At 53.2% G+C, this 10,658-nt stretch overlaps 1 long non-coding RNA gene across 6 annotated transcripts in view; it reads left to right on the plus strand.

The window, feature by feature from the left end:
- Positions 1-5,824, plus strand: part of LOC121060344 — a 139,305-nt gene extending 133,481 nt beyond the window's left edge. For 3 of the 6 annotated variants that reach the window (XR_005814800.1, XR_005814799.1, XR_005814798.1), the window contains exon 5: positions 3,878-5,457. This is a non-coding gene — a long non-coding RNA (uncharacterized LOC121060344). Of the gene's footprint in view, positions 1-3,877; positions 5,458-5,588 lie in introns of those variants that run through there. The other 3 variants (XR_005814795.1, XR_005814797.1, XR_005814796.1) reach the window with 2 other exon arrangements.
- The last annotated feature ends 4,834 nt before the right edge of the window (positions 5,825-10,658 follow it).

Genomic DNA, 10,658 nt, shown 5'->3' on the forward strand with positions numbered 1-10,658 from the left:
TACAAAGTCTGATGGATTTGCTCTAACGGAGGGGGGGGGGGGGGGGGGGGGAACCTCTTCTGCATTATTTAAAATTTTCAGTGTTGAAAAATCAACGATTGCACGAGAAGTTCAGGCAAGTTTCGGGTGAAGCTTCAGGGAAGCTGAAATCCAAAATCCCAGCTCTGCAAAGTCCGGCGTGCACATGCCACACTTCGCTCCTCCACGTGAGCTCGGGGCCGGACCTGCCCCGCTGCCACTCCGCCGCGTCCCACGGGACCGGGCAGAGGCCCCTCTGCTGCCTCGGCACAGCCAGGAGGAGCAGGTTGCTGCCATGCACGTAAATCATCTGACGTGTTGACTGCCCGGGTGGTGTAAAAAAAAAAGCGATGGACAGCAGTGCTGGCACTGAAGTCATGGGGTGAGTGAATCCTGTTGGCGTCCCCTGAGAGCCTGCGCGGCCGGGTCCCGCGAGGACCAGTCCTGGGCTGGGGGCATCGCCCCCGCCTCTGTCGGTGAGCTTAGATGGGCTGCTGGCCAGGGCAGATAAATGTAAATGGCACTGAAAAATGCCCCCAGTTTCTCTTTTTTCACCTATTTCCCCCATCTTTCTAAAGAAGGGAGAGGAGGGCTTAGCAAATGGTGAGAGCACGCACAGGATGCTGCTTAGGCTGAACCCTCCGGAATTTTCACTTCAAATAAACTTTGTGGGGAGCAACGAGACCCCTGGAGCAGAAATTATTTCATTCTCTGAGCCCGTGGAAGTGACCGGTTTTACCCACAGGCACCATCCTGCATCCCCGAGATGCTGCAGGCGGGGGAACCACGCACACCATCAGCTCCCATGGGAGCGCACGTGGACCAAGGGGCCGCGCAGGTGCCCCAGTCCCTGCATGCTTTTCTCCTCGTTCTTTGCCTTTTCTTTTTTTTTTTTTTTTAAACTTTTTTCCTCCCAGAGAGAGCTGTCCAAAGACAGATGGTTTTATTTTCCATGAATCACTGATGATCTAACAAATTAATTACCTGCTCACCCCTTCCCCGCTGCGGGAGGGCAGGGAGGCTGGGCAGGAGCAGCCCGCCGCCCCTGCTCGGTGGCATCATAGCTCCTGCTTTAAAGACCGGAGACAAATGTCAAAATTGCCAGTTTAGGTTAAAATCAGATTTAAATGTCTCTTACTAAACACAGAGGCACACAAACTCAATATGTCATCTTTAATGGTTCAGAACAAAGCCTAGAAAAATAGTGTCCCAGTACAGAGGAATTTTATAACCTTTGATATATAGCTTTCATTATTAGCAATAATTTCTGTAACTGCATCCGGATTCGCAGGGACACATATTGAATAATAATTCTACTTTTTGACTCATTCCTGCTCCCCGCTGGTTCGGTCCCTGCGGGTCCCCTGGGGAGCCCCGGGGGCTCGCATCCCTCTCCTGCCTCCCCCAGAAGCCCTCCGCGCTTTTCCTTCTCCCTCCTCCACTTTTCTTTGGCTTTTTGGCCAACACCCGCTCCTTCCTCCCCCACTCCTCTGTCGTGACGTTAAAATCTAATTACCCAGACAACTCTGCACCTAAGTCATCAGCAGCCCCAATTATTTCCCAGGCGCTCGCAGCCCCCCGTGTGTACACACACACAGGCACACGCGGAAAGCAGCGAACAATAAAAAGGCGTTCGCTAACCTCCGCCTTTTTTCACAGTCAGGCTTCAAGTTCACATGTGAATTTATGCCAGTTTTGACATTAGCAGGAAAAATTAACAGTTCTCACACACCAAAAAAAAAAAAAAAAAAAAAAAAAAACTTGCACAAAAGAGGTTTTGTGTTTCAAGCAGAATAAATTATAGTGTGATGTTATTAAAACACTTAGTTGTTAAGTTGCCAAGAAAATCCAGTATATTCACACGGACTCGAGGACCTGTCTCCATGCAAAGTAATTAAATTAGATTTATGGGCTGCATTACATCAGTGTTTGATAGTTCATTTTTCCTTTCTTCATATTTTGTCCTGCTTTATTAGAGCATGTGACAGATGGTAAAAATAGTGTGAAGTTTCTTGGCCCTGTGCTAAATCCCCCTTCGGTAGTATATCTCTCTTCTGTCAGTTCTCCCCAGCGATGATAAATTAACCTCTCCTCTTCTATCCCAAGTGTGGCAGTAAAGCACTCTTTGACACAGCACTATCACTTTATCTTAATCTGTGCTGTTCTAGGAGCGGGGTGGGGAAGGAAGCGAAAGGGAGATGATGCAATCGCTACCATGAGTTAAAAAAAAAAAATAGATTTATTGTGTCAAAAGAAAAAAAAAAAGCCAGGAAGAGTGCTGATTTATAGAAGCTGCTTTGTTGTGTCTGTGTGTGTGTGTACATGTATATACGCACTGATGTATGCACACAGCGAATCCCCTGGGGCCACAGCAGCCCTGGGAGCAGGTTGTCCCCCCCGTCCCCGCACGGGGCTCTGGACGTGGCCGTGGCCCTGCTCTGCATGCTTGGGGGTGCCCGGCCCCACATGGGGCAACATCACATCCCCTTAGAGCAGGAGCTGAAGGCCCAGCTGTAGAGGTTTTTAATTCCTAGATCAATAACCAGATAACGCTAATGACGGTGTCGATGCAACCTTAACCCCTTAAGAAAAGCTGCGGGGCGTGGGGGGGGGGGGCGCAGAAATTTGAGAATCACAGACTGGGAAATGGGGAAAGCAGCAAAGTGCCCGCGCCGTGGGTTGTGATGAGGAGGCTGAAGCCAAACGATGCTGCCCAAGGAGCAGGAGCTGCTTTCCAGAGGGGTTCAGCTTGCCCTGACCGGAGGCTTTTCTGGTTAGAAAAAAAGGGGATGTTTTAAAAAGTGGCCATTTCACTTCCATCAGTAAAAGCTGAAGCCCCCTCAGCTCTTGTAGACCAGCCCCAAACTGGTTTGTGCTTAAAAGGAGACCCCCGATCGCCTGGCTGCCAGCAGCAGCACAGAGGCATTAAAATAGCAGCCGGCACCCACGTCGCCGTCAGGCCCCAGACTCACAAGGAGCAGGGGGAGCGTCCCAGGGAGCGGCGATGACGGCGGGATTTAGTCCTGTCCCGGCCAGCTGCGGGGCAGCCCCACCTGCCTCCCTGGCACGGAGGGGCCAGGGGAGCCCAAACCCATGAAACCGAACCCTCAGCTGTGCTGGCAGCTCTCCGGGGATAAAGGGGGTGACAGCAGGATGCAGCAAGGCGGGGGGGGGGGGGTGGTCACAGCGAGGGGTGGCATTGCGCTGCAGCACAGAGGCAGGTGGGACACGACCTCGGGCTAGCAAAACATTTTGCAGAGCTATCATGTCCATCGGACCTTGCACGTTGCTGTTCAGAAACTCATCTTGGCAGGCGGTGTGCGGAGGGAATTCGAGGCAGGAGCCCCCCACAAGCTCAGTGGGGGCCGGAGCAGGGTTTCGGGGCTCACTGCAGTCCCCTGTCCCCGCTGCCCCCTGTCCCCACCGAGCACAGCGAGCCGCTGCCTGCCAGCCCTGCGCCGCTCGGGTCTGCAGGTCTGCGCGCGTTGGGTAGCCAATTGCGCTGCATTACGAGCCCAAGTAATGCTTATCATTAAACCTGTAATTTATTTCTTCTGTATTTCATAAAATGTGAAATATTACCACTCGTCGGGTGCCCAGAGAGAATGGGGATGCTCCATTAAGTTCGACACTGCTCCTCCATAAGATGCAGTAATTATATGCGGCTTTTTTTACTGCTAAGTTCCTACTTGCAGATGCTAACAAAAGAAATAAGCTTTTAATCCAAACATAATTAATATGAATTACCTCCACAGTACACCCTGGCTTTGCACCATTAAACTTAATTTTTGTTTTGCATGATAATTGTGTTATCATTACCATTTATAGGAGAACTCAGGGACCTTCACTTTGTTTTCAGCCAAGACCAAAGGCGCTGGGGACGGCTAGCTGCGGTCTGGCTGCCTGCAGAGCCGGGGGACTGCTGGCCTCACCTGGCCTCGGATTTGTCTTCGCCGTGGTCAGCCTTGTTGTGCTGTTGTCCCCTTGGTGGCGGTGGTGGGATCCGTGCTGTTGGCCTTGTGGACAGGGGGTGAGCCTCCCATCATCGGGACGTGGATGGAGCTTGGAGCCCAGGATGCTGCGTTGGACAAGAGGAGTCAGCGGCACCAGGAGAAAGGCAGGGGCTGAGCTGAGAGCCCCCAAACCCACGGGGCCATCCTGAAGTCCCGCTGCTAATGAACTGCCCGGCCCCGTGACGAGTTTGTGCAGCCGCGTTTCAGGAAGGAGGGAGATGAAATCAAGTCCCATAATTATTTATTGAAATTACAGCCCTGTCGAGGAGGACTGAATTACTGCAGACTCCATTAGCTGGCTCGCTGTGTATGCGAGAGAGGGAATGAGAAAATGATGGATGGGAAAGACAGAGAATTTTTAGAAATAAAAGGGAAAGAAATGAGGGACAGAAGGGGCAAAGAGGAGGGAGCGAGGGGAGAGGCAGCAGTGCCCTGCCTTGGGGGGACCGGCTCGCACCGATCCTGCCACAGCCCCAGCGCGGTGCGGATGTCCTGGGGTGCAGGGGAAGGGGAGAGCTCGTGGCTGGAGCTGGGACATCCCAGCCTCGGAGGGAGCCAGCAGCTGGCAGGGGACACCCCGATGTTATCAGGGTGGCCGGCGAGAGCCGAGATAAGCAAACGCACCGAAATTACACCGCTGAGCCGCGGGAAGAGGTGGCGGCTGCTGTTAAAAGTTTTCTCTGCAGTTGTCTGTAATCAGCACTTTGAATGATTGCATAAATATATTAATTACACTAATTAATTTCCCCAGGAAAGAGGCTTCAGAAGCTGGAGACAGCAGGTATCTGAAGGAGAGTGTGAGCACCATTTTGCAGGCGGCCCATTCTCGGCAAATTCCTTAATTAGGGCTGCTCTGTGACACTGAAGTTCGGCCTGCGGATGAGTCTTTAGAAAACCTCAGTGCAAAACATTTTAGGAAGCACGAAGCGATCCAAGAGGAGCATAATTAGTGGGCAGGCTGGACTCGGCACGGCTGGGGACCCACTCTGGGGTGCAGGGAACCCACAGCCCAGGGAGGTCCCAGCCAACGTCCCCTCGTGTCCCGGCTCCTGGTGTCCTGCACAAGCCCTACCTGACCCTGGTAAGGGTAACCCAAACCCCTGTCCCCTCCTCTCCTGCCCTGTTTGCTCCCTCCCCACAGCGGCTTTCCAGAGGCCACTTCTAGGTGGAGTGAGCGACGTGCGAGCCTCTGCGCCCCTCATCCCCTTCCCAACCTGCCTCCTGATAATAATGAGCCCAGACACTTTTATTATCATTATTAATTAGCACTTTCAAGCAATGGAATTAAATCAATATGGTGGACTGAAACTAATTTTAACAAGCCATTGAGATCAATCATCAGGACTTTTATCTACATAAATGCCACTAAACTCAGCTCGTTAGTGTAACATTAGCTGGAAAGAGGGGAGGGGGGGGGAGAGAGAAGGGAGGCTGGCGGGGTTTTAATTAGGAAGACATAAACCGTGCCACAATTTTTCTTCTTTGATTTGCTTTTAATCTCGTCCGTGAGCTCTCCTGGTGCCCTGGCTGATTATCACTCTCTTCACCTCCTCTCAGGAAGCAATGGCAGCAGGAAGGAGAAAAGGGGGAGTGCGAGAGGGCAAGCCCAAGGAGAGGCCCTTGGCCTCGGTGCCTCTGCTGAGCTGCTTGTATTTACTGCACTGCGTGAGATGCTGCGGGATGCTGTGAGATGCACGGTGCTGTGGGATGATGTGGGATGCTGCGGGATGCAGGGTGCTGCGGGATGCCCTGCAGCGTCCCCTGCACCGGGGAGTTTCCCATGGCATTTCACCAGCCTCGTCCTTTCCTCAGCCCCTTTGTACATCCCTTCCAGTGCTTCTGAATCCTGACTTTCCTCCTCTTGCTATGCCCTGGGCCCAAAGCAGATTCGCTTTGCCTTGCAGGGCCCCCGCTGCAGCCCCAGCTGGGGTTTGGGAGGCCGGGAAGGAGGCTGGCCCTATTGAAGCCGGGGCAGGCCGACTTGGTGCTGTAAGGATGGAGGGGAAGGGAAGGGTGATGCCATCAACAACCACAGCACCTTGCTAATAGGCACTGGCCCTGACTGGGGTCCTTGAGGTGCTTTTATACCCAGGGCTGCTCCGTGGGGCATCTGCCCCAGCAGAAGCAGGGCTGGGGGCAAGGCACCGCCTGCTCCTGGCGAGACAAAGCCAACCCCGCTCAGCACCCCCTGCTGCAGTGTCTGCGTGGGGGGGCTGCAAGCACGGGCCGGCCTTCAAAACCTCTTCAGGTCCTCATTAGCACAGCTCACAGCAGCAGCCAGACCTCAGCAGGGCCGTGCTGCTTTACACCGCACGAGGATCGGTCCCCTGGAGTCACCTTTCCCCGTGCTTCTGCCAAAGCTTCCCGAGAAATATGACAGATGCACCAGAAAATATTTCCTTTTTGTTTGCTGGATGGGTAATAACTTGCCTCAGAGACAGTCTTTACAGTCAGCACAAAAGTAATTTACCTACATGCAGCGCGACCAGATTGCAATAAATCTGCTGCTCCCCAGCCCCATTGCACGCTGCTGCACCGTGCCGTGCCGTGCCGTGCCGTGCCACACCGTGCCGTGCCACGCAGCTCGCTCCGGCCCCAAACAAGAGTTAATATTCGCCAGCACTGAAAAATAAATAAATGAAATGGAGAGCACCACAACGGCATTGGGGCCCTAAATCACAAAGCCTTGCCTGTCAGCCAATTTCTCTGCAGAAAGCTCTTAGCAGTTAATTTCTGGCTAATTTATTATCCTTCGGCTTAGCCCTACAGCACCATTAGCAGTACACTGACACAACTGAGTGAAATATTGTCTAATTTATTATCTTATTACTCCTCTGGAACAGGATCAATTAATTACCCATTAAAGTATTTCAGTTGCAGAGATTTATTAGGGGACTCGGCGCTTTAACAGATGATTAGTTATATATGTTTGTTTGCCTGAGGAGCGCAGACTAGCAAATGACTGGAGGGGAAGGGGAAAGACACCGAGTCGGGAGGTAGCTAATGGATCTTTTCGTGACTCTCTGAAAATGGAGCAGTCAATGACAAGAATTATCGACTCATTCACTTGCGGTTTTGAGATAACCATATGTACCGGGAGAGAGAGGGGGTGAAGGGAAAGGGGAGAAAAAAAGCCTCACTCAACTGCTTTTTCCATTCAATAAATTTGCTTCAGAATATATTGGATTGGGGTTTGATGGCTATTTCGTGTTTTGCAGAGTGCTGACACTGGTATGATTCAGTAATTATTGTTTCTTTTAAGTTATTGCTGTAATTTTGCTTTCTAAGATCCCAATCAATTCCCGCCTCTCAAGGGCACGCTTGAAAAGCGATATTTGAAAACAGCCCTCTGATAGATTGTGCCGTTAGACAGTGGCTGAGACAAATAGCCTAATCTGGCACAAATTAGCTTGGCTTCCACAGATAGTTTTATACAGCAATGTAAATTATATTGTCAGGGCCAGTCACTTTCCTGCTTAGAGTGCAGCTAACAAGAAGCCGCGGAGACGGGAGTGCTGCTGCCGCTCACCGCCGGGGCTGCTGCAGCGCCGGGAGCAGGGCGCGATGCCACCCGCTGCCACCCGGCCCCACGCCGCTGTGCCCCCCATCCTGCTCCGTGCCCCCCGAGCTCTGCGGGGCAGCGGCGGCCTCGCCTGGTCCTGGAGCCTCGCCGGACCTCTCGTCTTGGCCAGCCGTGGTTGACTGGGGAGGGAAGCGATGCTTGTTAACCTGCATGGTGTGGTGGTGGTGGTGGAGGCTCAGGTGTCCCCTCCCTGCAGGCTCCCCGGGTGCCTGAGGCTGCCCCGACGGGGCAGCGAAGCCGAATCTGCCCCCTGGCAGCAGGGACCCGTGCTAGGTCCCGCCAGCCCAAGACTGGATGGAATTGGGGTGGGTGTGAGCAAAGCAGGCTGAGCAAATCGAACCGGGGGGGTGAAGCAGAGCGATCCGGAACCGCCGTCACGGCCCGGAGCCACAGCAGGTGCAAACAGGCTGCACCGCATCGCCAGGAGAGGCGTTTTTGTGCAACTCCCCGCTAACCTGGGGAATTCATCACTGCAAGACATCGCAGACGACCTGAGCAGCATGAAAATGGGATGTTTAGACAACTAAGCAGGTACACAGCCATCTAATGAGACAGCTTCGATTTAAATCAAGTTATAAGGGATCCAGATCCTGTTTCAAGGCAGCCACAGGCAGGTGGGGACAGCAGCTCCACGTGCTGTGTCTGCGTGGTCCTCAGGCAGCGCTCCCCTCATGAAGGTGGGACCCTGGATGGCAGCGCCGGGCACCTCCAGAGCCCTGCAGGAGAGAAGAGGAAGGAGACAGAGACAAAAAACAGCGGTGGGAGGGCAAGGAGGAGGATCTTGTACAGCCTCCTCGTCCTACCCGAGGGGATCCTCGGGCTGAGATGCGTGAGCTGAGAGCAGCGGGTCCAGCACATGAGCACCCTGACCTAGAGCACTTGAAATAGAGACAGCTGCATTGGGGCGAATTTGTGGCTTAAGGGAAAGGAGAAAAGCAAGGAACAGCTCCCGCAGGGCTCTGCTGGAGCAGATGGAGGATGTACTTGGCCGTGGTGAGCGCTGCAGGCCCTTCTGAGCCCCGCGAGTGGCTCCGGCACAGGATGGTGCCCTTCAGGCTCGGAGGGCTCCATCTCCTGAGGAAAAGCTTCTTAATTCCCCCCTTCAGCCTCTTTCAAGTAAAACCGAAAACAAGCATGGTTTTATAGCCTGGCAGGGGATGGGTTAGCCACAGGCCCTTGCTTTCAAGCGGTGCCAGCACGGTGGAGCACAGGGCGAGCCCTGAGAGGAGCTGGCATCAACTCGTGCCCCGGGGGCGATTCGGCAGCGGGGGTGCTGTGTCCCGCGGGTGCTGGTACCCATCCTTACGCCCTCGTGTTGGAGCCTGCCCCTGCAGCACCCAGCTCTGCAGGTGGGGCTCTTCTTGCTTGACTTCAGCCGTCAGCAGGAGACTTCCTCCATCCAAGAGGAGCCTGGGGTGATGTGTGCAGATGGAGACAACACGCGTTTGCAGGCATTTGTCTGCCCTATTTCAGACACCTCTGCACTGAAGATGGTGCCGGTTGCTGTAGCAGAGCTTCCTCCCACAGGCCACGGTGCTCCTGCATGGCTGGGGGGCCCTGGAGAGACACAGCTTGGGTGGGCAGGGGCTCTGCACCCAGCCTGTGACACCCACACATCTTGGGGAGAGCACGACGGCGCTTCTGGAGCGCTCAGGCAGGCTGAGGGAGGGGGCAGCAGTCCCAGCTTGGCACCCAGACCTCAGTCTGCCCCTCACCAGGGTGTGCACGCTTCGGCTGCATCATCATCATCATCGTTGTCATCCCGTGTGGCCACATCACCACCGCCACACCAGTGCACAGAGGTGCCTGTGAAGGAAACGGAGCAGAAAAGGAGCATCCCCAGGGGTGGAACCAAGCCTTGCCCTCATGGGGAGCCGTACCCTTGGCAGGCCAGCAGGAGCTGAGCCCAAATCCATCCCACTGCTGCATGCTGCCTTCACCGCGGGGCTGTCCTTTCCCTTTGCTGGTGCAGTTTCCATTCCTCTTCCAGCAGCTGAGTAATGGCTTTGGGTGGATGACACCGCACTGATTTAGGGGCTTGACCTTGGGAAGGCTCCTGCAAAAGCTGCGGTTTCCTGAGCACAGCTTCACGTTTCCTTTTATGAACACTTCACAGGTTCCACGTATATTTGGGTATGTAGCAACTGGGTGGAAAAAAAATATGCATGCTAGAGAGAAAGAGGGATGAAAAAAAAAAAATCCCTTTTATATCTCCAGGCTGCCTTCAGCAACAGCATTCCTAAATAGGAGAGGTTAAATATATTGCTGCCATTACACTCTACAAGGAACACATTCCATAAAAACGAAGGTGCCGTAAATTATACAAATATGATGCTAACAAGCCAGGAAATGCACTGCTAATGAGGTCAGCTATAGAACTCCCGCAGTGCTGCAAATCATGTGCCAATCCGGCGCAGGAGGTACAGGAGCAGCCCTGGGTCAGCATTTTCTGAGCACATTTGTAACCCGCTGTTCAGCGAATAGTTATACAGGTAGATAAAAATCCTCCTCCTCTCCTTGTTTATGTGTCAAATAACCACGGCACCAGACAATCACGCTTTGCATTAATGTACCTTGCTATTATGCCTATTGTTCTGTGGCACAGAGTGGAGAATTAGTCACTCCGATGTGCAAATATTGGTTACAGTTTGGAAGCATGCACGCTTTTGTGTTCCTATCAGGCTTGCTCCTAGAGGAATTATGCATGCTGGCATCAGGGCTTTTTCTTTCCTTGTACGCACTGTATTTGCTAAAGCTCTTTAAAAAAAAAATCAAATAAACATGTTCACAGTGGCTGAGTTATTAGCTCATTCAGCCTTCCTCCCCTGTTAGGCGGTGGGACAATAAACACGTTGAAATGTAGCATTTAGGAACCAAAACAAGAAACTTGGCCCAAATCTGTGAGCTTGAAAAACAAACCCAAAGCCCTTCAGACTGTTCGATCCCAGCACTTGACGAGAATTGCCCCAACCTCCAAGTCTGGCAGCACGGCCACCTCGGGGGGCTCAGGGGTCTTGTGGGGGCCAGGTGCTCACCTCTGGCTC

This window comes from Cygnus olor, chromosome 27 (genome assembly GCF_009769625.2).
Source record: "Cygnus olor isolate bCygOlo1 chromosome 27, bCygOlo1.pri.v2, whole genome shotgun sequence".
NCBI classification, from domain to species: Eukaryota; Metazoa; Chordata; class Aves; order Anseriformes; family Anatidae; genus Cygnus; species Cygnus olor.